This window comes from Kogia breviceps, chromosome X, assembly GCF_026419965.1.
Source record: "Kogia breviceps isolate mKogBre1 chromosome X, mKogBre1 haplotype 1, whole genome shotgun sequence".
Classification (NCBI taxonomy): Eukaryota; Metazoa; Chordata; class Mammalia; order Artiodactyla; family Physeteridae; genus Kogia; species Kogia breviceps.
Window position 1 is genome coordinate 43,708,185 of NC_081330.1, and position 16,817 is coordinate 43,725,001.

General features: G+C 40.3%; 1 pseudogene; it reads right to left on the reverse strand.

Moving 5' to 3' along the window:
• Positions 1–417: 417 nt before the first annotated feature.
• On the reverse strand, positions 418–8,833 carry LOC131748082 (sodium/potassium-transporting ATPase subunit beta-3 pseudogene; annotated as a pseudogene).
• Between the last annotated feature and the right edge of the window lie 7,984 nt (positions 8,834–16,817).

Below are 16,817 nucleotides of genomic sequence, written 5' to 3' on the forward strand. Positions count from 1 at the left end.
TGATGTTGGTCAGGTACCATTTTATGCCTAAACTTTGCTGGCATGAAAATATGACACTTAACCAGTGTTAAATCTATAAAATATTTATATAGGGCAGCACACTAAGGTTTATACACTTGGCAATTAAACCACATAAAAATAGGACAAGACTCCCATTCTACATGTTTCAAATCAAGTGTTCACAGTCCCTATCTGGAGACTATCCACTGATTCAAAAAACAGCAGAGGCAACAGGCAGTTACTTCAAAGGACATTGAACACTATGATCTAGAAGCACATTATGATGTTACCCCAGTGTCACGTACCACCCTACCTTTGTCCAGGGTGGTCTCATAATTCTAGAATGGCAGGTCCAGCTGATACAAAATAAAGACAGACAACATAACATTTAGTCTGTGGAGATATCGTAACTCATTACTATGCACACACTGTGATTTTGAACACAACTCGTCCTAAAAACTTGTCAAGAACATCCTGGTGTTTTCGGTTGGGTAACCCATCTACCTTTCACTTGACTGTTACTTCTTTTACGGTACTGCAGGGTCAAAGGTGACCTAGATGGCAACTAATGGCTATAGATACCTCACATGCAGTTTTTTCTCATAATATGGAAAATATTTTATTCCTATAATTCCATTGGGAGGGTAAGTTGATAGAGTAGCTGTGTTTTCATCCTTCGAAATACATTCTATAGTTGGTTCTCCTTAAGGCTTTAATTCAATTACTCTGTTTATTTTCACATGAATACAAGGCTTTCCTCTGGTATAACCAAACACAGGATCATCCACACCACCACATGCTTGCAGTAAGACAGTAAAAAACTGACATGCAACATAAATTGGACTTCTCTCTTCAAAAGGCACTTTATCAGGACAGAATGTGAGATTCTTCTGTTCTTCTAAGTCATATGGCTTTAGGTCTTCAATGTACCCTTTATAGGAATCTGGATCAGACAGATTGAATGAATATTCCAACGCAGTCACTGACTTTGGAAAAACCATAAGTCCTGGACTATCTGGTCACGATATTTTGGAACCTCCTGGTTCAGATTCTGAAACATAGCCCACATTGTGAATGAGAAGAGTGCAGCCAGGACCCCATAAGAGCCTGGGTAAAAGGGCAAGATCAAACCTTTGTTTAAGGGTCTTTTCACTGTTCAAATACAAGTGCGTTTTCGTGTATGATGCGCTTGTGTGATTAACCCACTGCTGTACATTCAGTGTACAGTACACACTCAATACTCCCACTCTTTCCGACTGGTTGGTGTGGCAGCGTGAGTCACAAGACAGCTGCAGGGGTGGAAATTTCCTCTTCCTGGGAGTGGAGCAGGGTCTGGCTTCGCTGAACCGCTCGGCAGGCGCGTTGCATACAAATAAGACCCCGGGGGCCCTCGGGCCGCAGGCTCCGGGCTCCAGGAAGGGGTCCCTGGCTTCCTGGCGCCGCTCAGGAAGGGAGGCTCCGCCTCATTGGAGCCGTCTTAGAGGCTGCTTACCACAGCATCATTTGTCCATCTGGCTATACTGGTTGCTGAGAATGCTTTCATATATCATGAGAATTAGCCCTAAGTTGCACATATTTACTCTAACCATTTCAGACAAGCTTTACTGAGATGTTATTGTTTTTGTTATTTGCCACAGGGCGTTTTAAATTTTTCAGTAATAGAATCATTTACAAGATACAGCTCACTATAAAAAAAATGATCGAAAAGTAATATCCTGGCCACCATCAACTGCACAGGGAGATTAGAGCATTCAGAGCTCTGGTAGTTTCGGGACACAGTGAGAAAGCTTTATTATAATTCCAGGTTTCACTACTGAGCAGGCATTTACAAGACAGTGTCCCTGATTTACTTCACCTCTCCTAACTTCCCATAGCCTGGTCTGAATTAGGGATTTAATAAGAAGTAACCTGAATAGCTCTTAAGATCAAGGGAGATTTTGGGAGCCTGGTGCTTAATCCCTCACCCACAGGGCTTCCCAGGGTGGGAGACATGATGAAATCACAGTGCCACATGAACAGTTTTGTGGACCAGAGACTGGTCCCCTCACACTTTAGGAGAGTGACATAGTGTCAGCCTCTGTCTGAGTCAATGGTGCAAAGCATGGGCCTGGGCACACTGCACTCTGTATCCCCTTTGCTTTGACCCCAGGCCATGTACCTCCCCCAGGCCTCTCAGCTCACAGTGATTCTCTAGGTCCTAGTAAAAGGTAAATGTCATTTTTGTTTGTTATTCACATCAGTAGTTCTCCATCTCTGGTCCCTGGACCAGCAGCATCAGCATCACCTGGGAACTTGTTAGAAGTGCATATTCTTGGGCCTCACCCAGATGGGGCCCAGTAATTAGTGTTTACACATCATACAGATGACACAAGGTAGTTTGAGAACCACTGCTCTAATCTAGAAATGACTGATAGAGTTTTATATGTTATCACCTCTCTGAGGCTGTCTTCTCAGTGGATGTGACAAAATCCCTCACTTTACCACAGTGGTGTGAGGAATAAATGGGAAATCCTTTGCAAATGGTATCTGTTGACACATCTGTGTTGTAAGATTAATTACCTCCTGGAGCTAGGAAAAGAATAGAAAATCCTTATACTATTTCCTTTTTTTAAAAAAGTGCTATAACTGATCTAAGAAAAATAAAGTCTTTTAAAACTGTGCTTTCTTTTCCTCCTTACTTTATCTTCCAGGAGACTATAATACAAAATATAGTGAGAAAATCTATTTTTAAATGTCTGGCACACAATAAGACTTCAACAAATGTTAGTCCTGGCCTACTCTGATTTCCCTCTCACATAAAAGAGATGAGTTTGACGTAAACTACATAGAATACAGCTATCATAGACAGCATCTGGAAATGTAAGCAATAAGTAAAATATACATATATTTGCATAATGTATGAAGCTTTGGTGCCATGTCTTCATTGCATGAAGGAGGAGTCCTGAGGGAAGAAAATACTCCCACCATGTCCTTTTTTAAAGATTTATTTATTTAATTTTTGGCTGTGTTGGGTCTTCATCGCTATATGTGGGCTTTCTTTAGTAGCGGTGAGCAGGGGCTACTCTTCATTGCGGTGCATGGGCTTCTCATTGTGGTGGCTTCTCTTGTTGCGGGCTTCTGTAGTTGTGGCATGTGGGCTCAGTAGTTGTGTTTCATGGGCTCTAGAGCACAGGCTCAGTAGTTGTGGCACATGGCCTTACTTGCTCCGCAGCATGTGGGATCTTCCCGGACCAGGGATTGAACCCATGTCCCCTGCATTGGCAGGTGAATTCTTAACCACTGCACCATCAGGGAAGTCCCATCCACCATTTCCTTTTATTCCAGGTGGTTACCTGACCCTATTAGTTTAGCTCAAGTTTGACATTGAAGAGGAATCATTTCTGCCTGATTAGAGTGGCTAGAGGTTTTGCCTGAACCTCAGGCCTAATGCAAACATTACCAACTTGCTTAGAACATTTTCTGTAACATACCAGCCACTCAGTACATGGGAATGAACGAATGAATGATAGTGACTCCTGGGCTCAGTCTCTGGATGATCACCCATCTCCTCATGTAGAGGGCTGCAATCATGACCTCTGATAAATGGAAAGAAGCAGGTTTTGAGAACCTCTGTGTATCAGGTTTTGTTCTAGGTGTTCAAGATACATTAGTGAACAAAACAATGTGTTTGCCCTCCATGTAGCTTACATTCTAAATTCTTAGAATATAGAGGAAGAATCAGACAATATACACTGTAATGTCAGGTAATGATAAGTGCTATGAATGTGCATGTGGATATGAGCCTTAGCAAAAAGAATTATTATTCCGCCAGCAGCTTAGAGAAATGGCTGATGCCAATTCTGAGGCATTTAATGTACAAGATAAGTCTAGAATATCTTGTCATGTCATTTAGCAAAGAAGCGGTCAAAGATTACTAGGGTAAAAAAATAAAGGAATGCTGAGGTCATGTCAAAAGCACACAGGAGATAACCTGAAGAGTCTTCCACTGGCCTAAGATAGAACTTGAGCATAAAAAAAGACTATAACAAAAAAAAAGACTATAACAGATTGAAACACATTGAACATGTTTTTTAAACAGTCAAGACAGTTCTCAGGAAAAGATATATGAATGACTCTTAAATATATGAAATAATATTCAACCTTACTCATAAGAGAAGTATAAATTAAAACTAAAATAAGATATAATTTCTCACTTATCAGATTGGCAAAAAGTCAAAGGTTTGACCACATAGTCTTTAGTGAGGCTGTGAACAGACATTCTCATGCTTTTATGGTGGGAATGTAAAATAGTACCACCCCAAAGGAGGGGAAGTTGTCGAATCTTGCAAAATTACATAAAGCTTTTTCCCTTTGACCCTGTAATCCCACTTCTAGGAATGTATCCCAAGGATACACTGGCAAAAATACAGTAAAGCATATGCAGTAGATTATTCACTGAAGTTCTATATGTAATAGCAGAAGGTTAAAAAAAACAAATGTCCATCAATAAAGGACTGTTTTAATCAATTGCAATACATCCACATGAAGGAGTATTATGTATCTGTTAAAAGAATGAGGAATATATACTCTATATACTACTTTGGAATGATCTCCTGGTATACTGTTAAGGTGAAAAAGACAAGGTGGAGAAAAGCATGTATAGTATGCTACCATTTACCTAAAAAGGGAGAGAGAGGGATGAGTACATAGATGATAGTGATAGAGGATGATGAGAGAGAGAGAGAGAGAGAGAGAGATTCCTGATATTAAATCAAAATAATGGGAAGACATCTGATCCACTCCCATCTTGGGCCCCAGGAGTTCAGGCTATGGGATTGGCAGCAGCAAAGTAGCCCAGCTTTGTGAAGACTCCTAGGCACCTAGGCACGCATCTTCCTCACTGAAGCCACCACCAAGATTTCTAAGAAGAAGGTCAATTCAGCTAAAGAGGCAGTAAAGAAAGAGCCCAAGAGGAGATTCACAGGTTGTAGCCAAACCTGTTCCTTCCAAAGTTGAGACTAAGCCAAAAGCAAAAGGCAACAAGAAAGAATAAACCTTCAGGAAAAATGTGCAAACAAGAGGGAAAGGAGGAGCAAAAGGGAAATCCACTGGGACTGGGGTGGCTAACCAAGACACTAAAGGCTGCAAAAAAGAAGAAACAAAAAAGGAGAGCATGGCCTCTGATGCAGCAGGATGGAAAGAAGTCAAGTCTGACTGGCATACTTAAACCAAGTCTTACTGGTGGTCCCCATGCCTCCCTTCTTCAACAATATGGAGGAATGTTATCAGCTATTTAGAAAATGCAAATTTTTAGTAGTTCCAGAAACATATTTTCAAGAAGGGAGAAATTCCACCTCATTTAAAAAACATGTTTAGATACGTGTAAATGCTTCGTTTAGGAGGTGAAATCATGTGCTGGCTATTTATTTTTCTGTAAAGCCATAAATTAGTCAGATATTGAATGAAAGGAAGCTTTGACTGCCTTGTGTGTCAACTTAGCATTCCGTAGACTGGAGACGAGGGTAGTGTTTATATCCTGGTATACAAAGCATAACAAAATGGTAATTTAGAGCCACAATCATGCACTTAACATGTCATAAATATTTAAAATTATTTATTCATATATTTTTATTAATTATCATATCAGAAAGCAAGAAAGCTATCAAAGACAATTGGGGTAGTGTCATAATCACTCAGGAATCAACTTGAAAAGGGCTACAATGACAATTTGAATATCATTAAGAATAATAACTGCAATGAACTCATGAATTGAAACATCACAAATGTTAAAAACCCATGAGTAATAATGACTCTGAAAAATATATTCATTGGTCACCTTTGGAGGATGGTGCTAAGGGAATCCAAGCTGCCCCTCAGAGTGATGAAATAGCTTTCGAGAGGAATTTTTTATTTACAGACATATCGCAACTAGTAAATGAAGGAATAATTATAGAATTGGAATATCACCATCTTATAAACCCCTAATGAAATAATGAATCTAGGTAATGACTATCAATGAACACTAATATCACAAAGAAGAGATTCAGCCAGATATTCTGTACCTCTTGATGGAAATACACACAACATATATGAAATATTCCTGTCCCCAAAAAATCAATCTTGAATCAGATCAAGGCTCTAGATCTACCAGTTTACAGGAAGTATAAGGAACAAAAAAATATGTTAACCAACACTTCAGAGATGTGATCAGCAAAATCCAAAATGTGAGAAACTTTACAGGATAAACAACTGTTTTCTTCAACAAATAAATTGAAATAATAATTTTAAAATAAAAACAGAGACAGGGAACCAATGAATTGAGAGACTTAAGAGACATCCACAAAATACAATGTATGGACTTATTTGAACAGAGAAACTGTAAAAGGAAAATTAGGCATTCAGGAAAATTAGAACACTAAATGGAAATATAATGTTAAGAAATATTGTTAATTGTTTTATGAATAATAGTGATTTCTTTAAAGTACATCCTGTTTGGATGGATTAAATACAATTGACTATAAATGGATAATTATTTAAGTTAGTTGGTGAAAATATGTTAATCTATTACTATCTACTTAGGTATATATGTTTGAAAAAATCCATATTAAAAATATAAGAAGCATACATCTACAGCATCCCTATTATAAATTCATGTCCCTACTACGAGTTGAACTCAGCATGAACATAAATGCACCATTGGTCTAGTTTGGTAGAAGTGGTTCCGAAAAAGCAATAATGAGGTCAGAAAAAGAAGTATAATTAAATGAATTATGAAGGTCAAACACAGTAAGTCAAAAAAACATAAGCTAAACCCTTCAGCCATCCATAGGCTCTCAAGATATTAAGAGCTTTTTTAGATATTCTTGGAATTGTATTTGATTGGAGTCTTATCAGATGCATCTGGTAAAAGAATGATTATAGTGAGTTAGTTCTTCTAAAACACCAAACTTTGATCATCTGCAGCCTCCTCTTCTGCCTTTCTTCTCTGTCTCAGTAAAAGCTGCCATCGCCTCATCCAACCAGTTGTTCAAGCCAAAAACCTAGGAATCATTGACACGTTTTTCTCCCTCATTCTCCACATCCAATTATTTACCAAGAGCTGTTAATTTGCAAATACTTCTAAAATACTTCTACTTCTCTCCATCTCTACCTCTACCATCCTAGCAAATGTCACCATAATTCTCATTCAAACAACTGCAATAGCCTCTCAACTCTTTTAGTCATCCCTCCACTCTTGTCCCTCCAAACAATTCTCAGAAGTGCAGCTAGAATGTTTTCAAAATGTAAATCCTGTCAGGCTCATTTCCCTGCCTAAATCCCTGCTATGTCTTCCGCTGGGTCTTGAGATAAATACCAGAATCCTAAACATAGTATATAAGGCCCTGCATAATCTGGTCTCTGCTACCTCTCCAGCTTCATCTTCCATCATTTTGCCTCCCACTCTCTGCAGTCCAGTCACACTGACCTTAGGTTCTTCAACTGCATCACACTCCCTCGGTGTCAAGATCTTCATGTATATGGTTACCTCTGCCTGGAACTCTTCCTCACACCCTACTTCTTGACCCCATTCTTCTGGATAACTCCTGTTTATCTTTCAGATACCAACTTAACATCTCTTTCTAGAAGTCCTCTGACCCTAACTCCTCCACTCCCAGATAAGGTAAAGTGTTGACAGAGTACTTCTCCCATCATAGCCCTTATCACACCGTATTACAATTATCTGTTTAATATACTTCTCTCCCAGTAGACTCTAAGCTCTATAAGAGAAATAATCAGGTATGACTTGTTCACTATTTTATTTCCAGCATTTAGATCATTGCATGGTACAATTTACTCAAAAAATAGTTGTTAAATGAAAGACAAATAAGTCCCTTGTTGTTTTGAGGATTTCCCTGTTCTGAAGGTGACACAACTGTTTTTTAATGTTTATTAATGAATACTGGTTTAAAAAACATCAGAAGAGTCTAAATGTTACAATATTTTCATGTCCTGATGTTCCGCCTGTCCACAGACAGTGAGACATTCTATCAATAAGGCCTGTGCCTAAGAATGAGTTTATACATTATGAGTGCCTGCTGTTTAAGGTCAATTCTCCACCTGTACTCTGCATCCATTCCTGTCCAGTATCTTCAGATACTTTGCCTACTTCCTTATCTCTCCTTATAGATCATTCTAATAGATCATAGTAGCATCTAAGCCTGCTCTAGTATCACTCATCTTTGAAAAGCCCTCACTTGATCCATATTCTTCTCCACCTACCACTCAATTTCTCAACGGCTCTTGAGAGTAAAATTTTTCTAAAGAATTATCTATTCTCATTGACTCCCCTTCTTAATCTCCCATTCACTCTTAAGTGTACTCTGAAATGGCTTCTCTATCTGAAATGGAATCTTTATCACATCACTGAAACTACTCTTTTCAAGGGCACTGAAGACCTCCATGTGCCAAATCCAGTGGACACATCTCTGTTGTCTTCTTGCTTGATGCCTTAAGAGTTGAATTCCTTTTTTGAAACAGTATCCTCTCTTGAATCCTGGGGTACCACTGTCTACTAATTTTCTTCTTACTCCACTAATCACTCCTTCTCAGTCTCCTTTGCTGGATTCTTCCATATGCTGGGGTTCCTCAGGGATCTTTTCTTGACCCTCTTCTCATTTCCCACTCTATATCCTTTCCCTAAGAGGCATTCTCATGATTACAATTACAGCCTATGTACTGGTGACTCCCAAGACTATAACTCCAGCCCAATCCTCTCTGCTGAGCTTCAAATTCATATACCTGACTGTCTACTGGACATCTCCACTTGATGTTCTTTGAGTACTTCAAATTCGAACATGTCTGATAGCAGAGTCATCATCTTCATTTTAAACGTGCTCCTCTTCTAATGTTACCTATCTCATGGGCACTACCATCCAATCACTTGCAGAAGCTAGAAAACCAGAGTAATTCTTGATTTATTCTTCCTCTCTATCTCTAATCAGCCACAAAATTCTACTATTTCTACAGCATTAATATCTTTTGACTCTTTCCAAGTATCTTTTCCCCATTCCCAGAACCAGAAGCCCTATGAATTAAAAATATTGTGGTACTCTCATTTCTGCTCTAATTCAGTAGTACTAAACTCACATGTATGTTAAAATTAAAATAGCTTCTGACAAAGACTCCCTCCTTGACCAAACTTTAATTAGGCTTCGCTGAGCCCTCTTCTTGACTAAGTCTCAACCTTGGCCTACCTTTAGCAAAGAATCCTGTTAAGACAGTTTGGCAAGAATATCCCTATGCTTGATGTCTCCTCTTAGTAATTTTCTGTACACTGACCCCCTCACTCTTCTCATAGACTATAAATCCCCAGCTATCATTGTGGTATTTGGAGTTGAGTTCAGTCTCTCTCCCTTGCTGCAGTAGTATCTCCCCTGTTGCAATAATCTTGAATGAAGTCTTCCTTACCATTTTAACAAGTGTTATAATAATTTTTATTTGACATTTCTTCCAAATTTATTGATTATACACTTAATAATTTCATCAGAACTAATTTTTTCTTTTCCTTGGTTCCTCCACACTTCTGGTGCCCTAAATATCAATATATGCTTAGTCTGCCTACTGGGAAATTTAACACTATTCCCTCCTATACTTTAATTCAGATTATCAGCACTTACTGCCAAAGCAACATGTTTCCTATGACCATGCTGAGTTATTTGTATTTGCTGTTTCTTCTAACTGGAATCCCTTTGTCCTCCACATTTGATGGACTAGCTTTCCTTCAAATCTCTTCTTAGACATAGTTCACTTTGGGAAGCCTTCTCTACCCCAATGGTGTGCTAGAATTAACTTATCCTGACTTTCAAGAACCTATTATGCACAACTCCATGTTCAGTGACATCAACTTAGTAGCTTGAAACTGGCCATGATGGGAGCATTTCCACCATGAAAATCAGCAAACACTAACAAATCAGAGCTTTTATTTTTTCAGAGAACTGATTGTTAAACATTAACCAGTACACCACTGCCCTGCCTCCTCCCGACCCATCCCAAATTTGGGTTAGATGGCTCTGCTATGGGCAGAGCCCATATCATAATAACCCTAACACTCATCACTATGTACTGTAGGTTACTTGTCTGTGTCTCCCTCCACACTGAAATTTTCTTGAGAGTAGAGATACTATATCTATTGAATCTTAGCCAGTATTTGGTTCACATAAGTTAGTAATTAGTGTTAGTAGTCTTTGACAGATTGTTTATCTGAAAGAATGACTAGAATGCATGCTTGTTAAACACTTGCCAAGCCTGGGAGAACCATTAGCAGAGATGATGGTTCTTGACTACCATCTTCAGTGATCACTTATTTGCCTGAAAAGCATGGAATCAGAGCAAGGGGACTGAGCTGGATACTTTCCATGGCATGTGCCACCAAGCTGTGATTTGATTCAGATATTTCATCTACACCACAGGTATATGTTTGTCCTACAGAATGAACCATGCTAAGCGTGGTCCAGGGCTCCCTCTCTCTCTTCCCTCTCAAGCAGCAGAAAAGAATGTAGTGTTTGCCTGTCTGACTCACCCTCTTCTTGGCTGCTATTGTTCATCAGCCAGCATTTAAGATTAACATCAAAGGACTAAAATAGCATGCAGATCCAGTAATATCTGGCATAGCAGATTTCCAAATCCACTCATATAAGGAGATAGAAATGGTACCATAAGCAGAGTTCTGGTGTAGAGGAGAACCTCTCTAAAATAGCTATGGCCAGAAGCTTCAGAGTTGTAACTCAGCTAGACATCCTTGATCTGTGACTACAAATTCCTGGATAGCTAGAAGCACCCCTGGGGATTCCAAAAATAGTTATGGCGGAACACTCCATAGTCCTGCTACTCAAAGTATGATCTGAGAACAAACAGCATCAGCACCACTCGAGAGATTGTTAGAAAAGCAGAATCTGGGACTTCCTTGGTGGCGCAGTGGTTAAGAATCCGCCTGCCAATGCAGGGGACACAGGTTCGATCCCTGGTCCGGGAAGATATCACGTGCCGCTAAACCCGTGCGCCACAACTACTGAAGCCCGCGTGCCTAGAGCCCGTGCTCCGCAGCAAGATAAGCCACTACAATGAGAAGCCCGTGCACCGCAAGGAGGAGTAGCTCCCGCTCGCCGCAACTAGAGAAAGCCCGTGCGCAGCAACAGACCAAACACAGCCAATAAATTAAATAAATAAATAAATAAATAAATAAATTTATAAAAGAAAGAAAAGTAGAATCTTAGGCTCCACTCTGGACCTATTGGATTAGAGTCTGCATTTTCAGCAGATTCTTCCAGGGGATCTGAATGCATATTTAAGTTTGCAAGGCACTGATCTATAGAACATCGAATTTTATGTAACCAAGCAGTTAGAGCCATGGAGTTTAGGGTGTTAATGGTAATGACACTTCATAATAATAAATACTATTTATGTACCATGAAGGTATTTACATTCATTCTGTCATTGAATGAAAAAATAACTCTACTACTTAGTCAATTAAAATCAACATGACGCTGAAGCTTGAAAGCTCACCATCTGAAAAAGAAGCACCCTAATAAACACCACAGGCTTGGGAGTTAAACAAAGCCTGGATTTGAGTCCTGCTTATTTCATTCACTTGTAGAATGATCTTGAAAGAACTACTTAACTTTTCTAAATATCCTTTTCTTCATCTGTAAAATGGAGATAGTAATAGTATTTTATTTTCAGAGTGGTGGTGAGAATTAAATGCAAAAATATATATAAAATGTCTGGCATATGGTAGTTACTCATTAAATGTAAGTTCCCTCTCTCCCTGCAACGTCCTTTCTGAAAAGAAATTAAATTTAGAATAAAAGAAACAGCTCAATCATGCCATGGAGAGCCTTTGGAAATTTAACAGCCAAAAGGAAAATAAGTTCTATTTTGTACATGATGTGGTAAATTCAATACCATTTCTGTGTGGTGCAATGAATTGTTTTGATAGAACCTGGGTTGAAAGAAAGATCGTTACATTCTTTTCAAATCAATTGGTGGGATTTCCTTTCAGTTTTTGGATTTCCTAGGTTACTATCAGAGATGTATGTTGTATTCTTCCATGCTCTCTGGGAAGCATATTTTGGCCTAGTGTCTTTACCTATCAAAACAGAGACACAAGCCTAGACAGACAGGAGAGAGTAAATACTGAGGAGTACTGGGTGGGCAGCCCAGGTCCCACACAGTCTTTCCCAATCCAGGGACACCACCATTAAATCTTCTTCTCTTTACATCTGTTTTGTTATCTAATTGTTCTCTGATATCCCTGATCCCACCTCCCACCATGCTCTATGAATACTAGAAGCAGGTTTTTCAGGGTTTTGTTGTTGCTTCTCCTGTAAGGAAACAACACTATGGTGATAGCAGCAGCTTCCCCCCAACCCTTAAGTGTGGGCTGGAATCACTTCCAACTGAAATAATATGGCATAAGCGAAGGTGTGTGTCTAGGTCATAGGTCTCACAGCTTCCTGCTTGATCTCTCTCAGGTCATTCACTCTGGAGGAGGTCAGTAATTGTGTCATAAGGACTCTCAACCAACCCTTTGAAGAGATCTACATGGTGAGGAACTGAGACATCTTGCAAGCCCCATAAGCCCATCTTGGAAGTGGCTACTTCAACTCCAGTCAAACCTTCAAATGGCTGCAGTCCTGGCTGACATCTTTTTTTATAGGTATATTCTTTTTTTTAATATAAATTTATTTATTTTGGGCTGCATTGGGTCTTCATTGCTGCGTGTGGGCTTTCTCTAGTTGCAGCGAGTGGGGGCTACTCTTCCTTGCAGTACCCGGGCTTCTCATTACGGTGGTTTCTCCTGTTGCAGAGCTAGGCTCTCGGTGCACGGACTTCAGCAGTTGTGGCACGCGTGCTCAGTAGTTGTTGCTCGCGGCCTCTAGAGCGCAGGCTCAGTAGTTGTGGAATATGGGCTCAGTTGCTCCGCAGCATGTGGGATCTTCCCAGACCAGGGCTCGAACCTGTGTCCCCTGCATTGGCAGGTGGATTCTTAACCACTGCACCACCAGGGAAGCCCACCCTGGCTGACATCTTGACTGAGAAATACTGAATTGGGGACAAGTGGAAGAACCAACATTATATGTAGCAAATTTTCCTATCCAGCTCACATACACTTCTGTAAATTTGAAGATAATGCTGTAACAGTTTGGGAACTATATTTGTCCTTGATCTAGTCAGCAGTGAGACCTTCTAGAACAGAAGGAAAGTGCGTCATCACAGCCCATAAACAATAAAGCCAACTGTCAACTGGAAATAAACATATATTGAGCACCTACTGTGTGCCAGGCAAGGGACTCTGCATGGGGAAAGGTGGCTTGCCTTAACCAGACTCTTCTCCCCAGGGTTGGCACCCCTCCTTTTCGCCCTGCTTGATACTCTTCCTCCACAAAATAGATAAGAGTAGGGGCAAGGAATCTAGAAATAAAGCTAGAAGGGGTGGGGCAAATTCCTGTCACTGCCACTAATGAGACTTCGTAATAAACATGTAACATGAGTATAAACTAATGATTATATTCATTTTGCCATTTAATCTAAAAACAACTGCATTTTCTCCACTCCTCTCTAATTTCCAGCAATCTGCTTTTTTACCAAAATAAGGCTGGTCCTCCCCCCTCCTTGAGACTTGCTTTATTCTTCTCTGAAATGAGAGTAACTATGCTCCCTCATGGGGTTGATCTGAGGATGTAATGACATCATGTGTGTGTGAGAGCCAAACCCTGTGAAAATTGAACTCTAGCATGCTAAAGGGGTGTAGAGAATGCAGGAGTCTCTTGAGGGAACAGACAATGGTGTAGTTTGCCAAGAGCACAGATGGCTTGGAAGAGAGGACTAGAAATGTAGTTTGGATCCATGGAGTGGGGAGCATTGAATGCCAGCTCAGGACTCTACAAATAATGTCAGAAACTCCAGCCTGGATAATGTGTTGGTTGGGGCAGGAGTGAGAATACTTTGGCATAAGAATAATAATATTATTTCAAGGGATAATGGCATACAAATGTTATCTTTTGTCTCCTTCCACTTATTTCAAGATCTTATTTATTGTGGTTAATACACAACGTGTCTTATTTTCTAGAATCTTAACTCCTAAGTTTCATCTCAAATGAAGCTGTATACATATATAACATTTGTATTTTACTCACAACTTTCTGACAACAATGTTATTCCAAGGCCTGGGGAGATGGAGGGAAGTGACAGCCAGGGTAAGCCGTATGTCCTTCTATTGATAGGTGGTGGGATGCCTCTGAGAGTGTCTGGGTAATGAGATCACAACCAGCTTCAGGAATCCTCTTGGGGTTAATGAGCATCCCAGGATCCCACGGAACTGATACAACCTGTGCTCAGTAAATATGACTTTCTTTCCTTCTGAGACTCTATCCCCACTCGTTACCCTAACCCCAAAGGTGTTCACTCCTGACACAGGCCCCTATGGGGGTCGTGATTTATTTGTGGAAAACAAATGGTTCCATTTTGGGGTTAACAGTCATACCTCACATAAGACTTAGCACATGATCAGTGCTCAATAGATATTTTTTGAATGAATGAACAATGGATGGATAGGTAAATGGAAATTTGGCCACACTGCTCTCCCACTGCCTCTTACCTCCAGCCATACTGGCATTCTTTCAGTCCCTTTTACTCACCATGCTCTCTCTGAACACATAGCCTTAAGCCTTCTCCCCAATCCCCAGCTCGAACCTAATTAGTGCCTATTCTTCTGTTATCTCTCAGCTCAATAATCCATTCTCAGAGCAACATTCCTGACCACCTTGACTCGTCAAATCTCCTTATTTTATAGGCCCTCATAGCATCATGGACCCTTTCTTCCTGGTACTTGTCCTCACTGGCAAGTGCACTCTTGTATAGATATCTGCATGCTATTTGGCTCCCCTACTAGATTATGAGCTCCATGAAGACAGAGACCTTGTAGATGATTTTTGCTCACATCTGTTTCCTCAGCATCTAGCACAGTGCCTGGCAACAAGTAGGCCCTCAATATGTATTTTGTGAATGAACGAGTAGGCATTTTAGGTGGTCTTTAAAAAAACTGCCCTCCCCACAGCAGGCCAGACTGATATATACTACTAGAAGCACTGTCTGAGAATGCCTTCTGTCAAAGAGAAACAGAGCCAGACACCAGACAAAAGCGGTAAAGACAGATTTTTTGCAATAGGGGAAAAGAGACTTCAGTACAGAACTGGGCTCAATTATGAATACAACAAGGACAAGTGGGGATTTATATCCAAAGAACAGAGTGAGAGAGTCAGCAGGTGGAAAAATTACTAAGAAGAGACATCAAGGGGAGGGGGATTCTTGCTAAATTGACAACAGAATTTTTGCTAGAGGCAGGCCAAGGTGATCAGATATCAAGGGTGGGGGATGACTTCATAGGAGTCTTGCTAAAACTGGGCTAGGCATGCTGAGGACACGATCACAGGACAGGGTCCCAGAACAAGGCCTAATTGTAAAGGGGGCTTAGAAGAGCCTGTCTAAAGTTTGGTCAAGGAGAGAGTCTTTGTCAATTCCTCAGGCTGTTGTATTTTTATCATTATGACCTACCTCTCCTTTTAGTCTTCCCACAAAATATATCATATCTCCACTTCTTTACTTATTACTCCATAGGCATTTAAAGTATTTCTTTGAGGTATAATTTATATTCATAAAGTTCACCCATTTTAAGTCTACAATTCAATGGCTTTTAGTAAATTTACAGAGTTGTACAAACCATCACCATAATCTAAGTTTAGGACATTTATCTCTAAAAGATCTTCCATGCCCAATTGCAGTCACTCCCCCATCCCCACCCCATAGGCACTTTTGAAAACCCTCATATTTGCTTAAGGATAAAAGATACAGCCTAACCATCAAACAAAAATCAAAACTACCACATGTGAATAATTTGAGAACCACCAAGTAAGAACTGTACAGTCTGATTATTTGCTTAAAAAGATTTAGGAGAGGACAAATCAGTGTGAACTGAGGAATGAGAGAAAGTTTCAAGGAAGATGTAGAATATTTTAAGGCTTTGCTACAAGGAAAAAAATTCAAAAAAAAGGGATAATATATGAGTTTATAAATACTCAAGCAAACAAAAGATCTAAGATGTTTTCAGAACTTTTAAAGTTCCAATATGGTGTTGTGACAGTTGGCTAGTGAACAATGAGAGCTTCTATAACAGAAGAAAAAGGATTAATCACAAGCCATAAAAGTTGAATCAACACTCAACTGAAAATAAACATATATTGAGCACTCACTGTGTCCCAGGCAAGGGGCTCTGCATAGAGAAAAACCGATCACCACAGCTCACAAGAGGCCCCCTCCCACCCACTCTCCGGGCTTCCCTGGGGTGGGGGGGCACTGGACATGAGAAGCACAACTCCCTGGGGGGCCAGCCCAAGATGACCCACAGAGGGGGCACCCAGGGAGGTTATAGGGCCATTCCTTCCCGGGCCTGTAGCCTGGTTTGGCCTTGGGCCTCCTACTCCTAGTGCCCAGCTGGACTGAAGGGAGCCAGAGGGGCTTGGGAGGGCAAGCGAGGTTCCAAGGTGATGAAATAAAAATTCACATTTTAAGTTAAGACAAGAAAAATTTACACATAAAACCTTTTCTCTGCCCTTTGGCTTCCTTCCTCCCCTCTAGTGTGTACCTGCTTTATGCATTAACCAGACCTCCTCAATGGCAGAAATACCTGCTCAATCATAAAGATCAATTTTTCTACTTCTGGCGCCAGCCATGTTGCTCCTTAGAAGGTAACATTCCTTTATTAATCCTGTAGGGGTCACGATGATCCACCACTCACCTTGTAT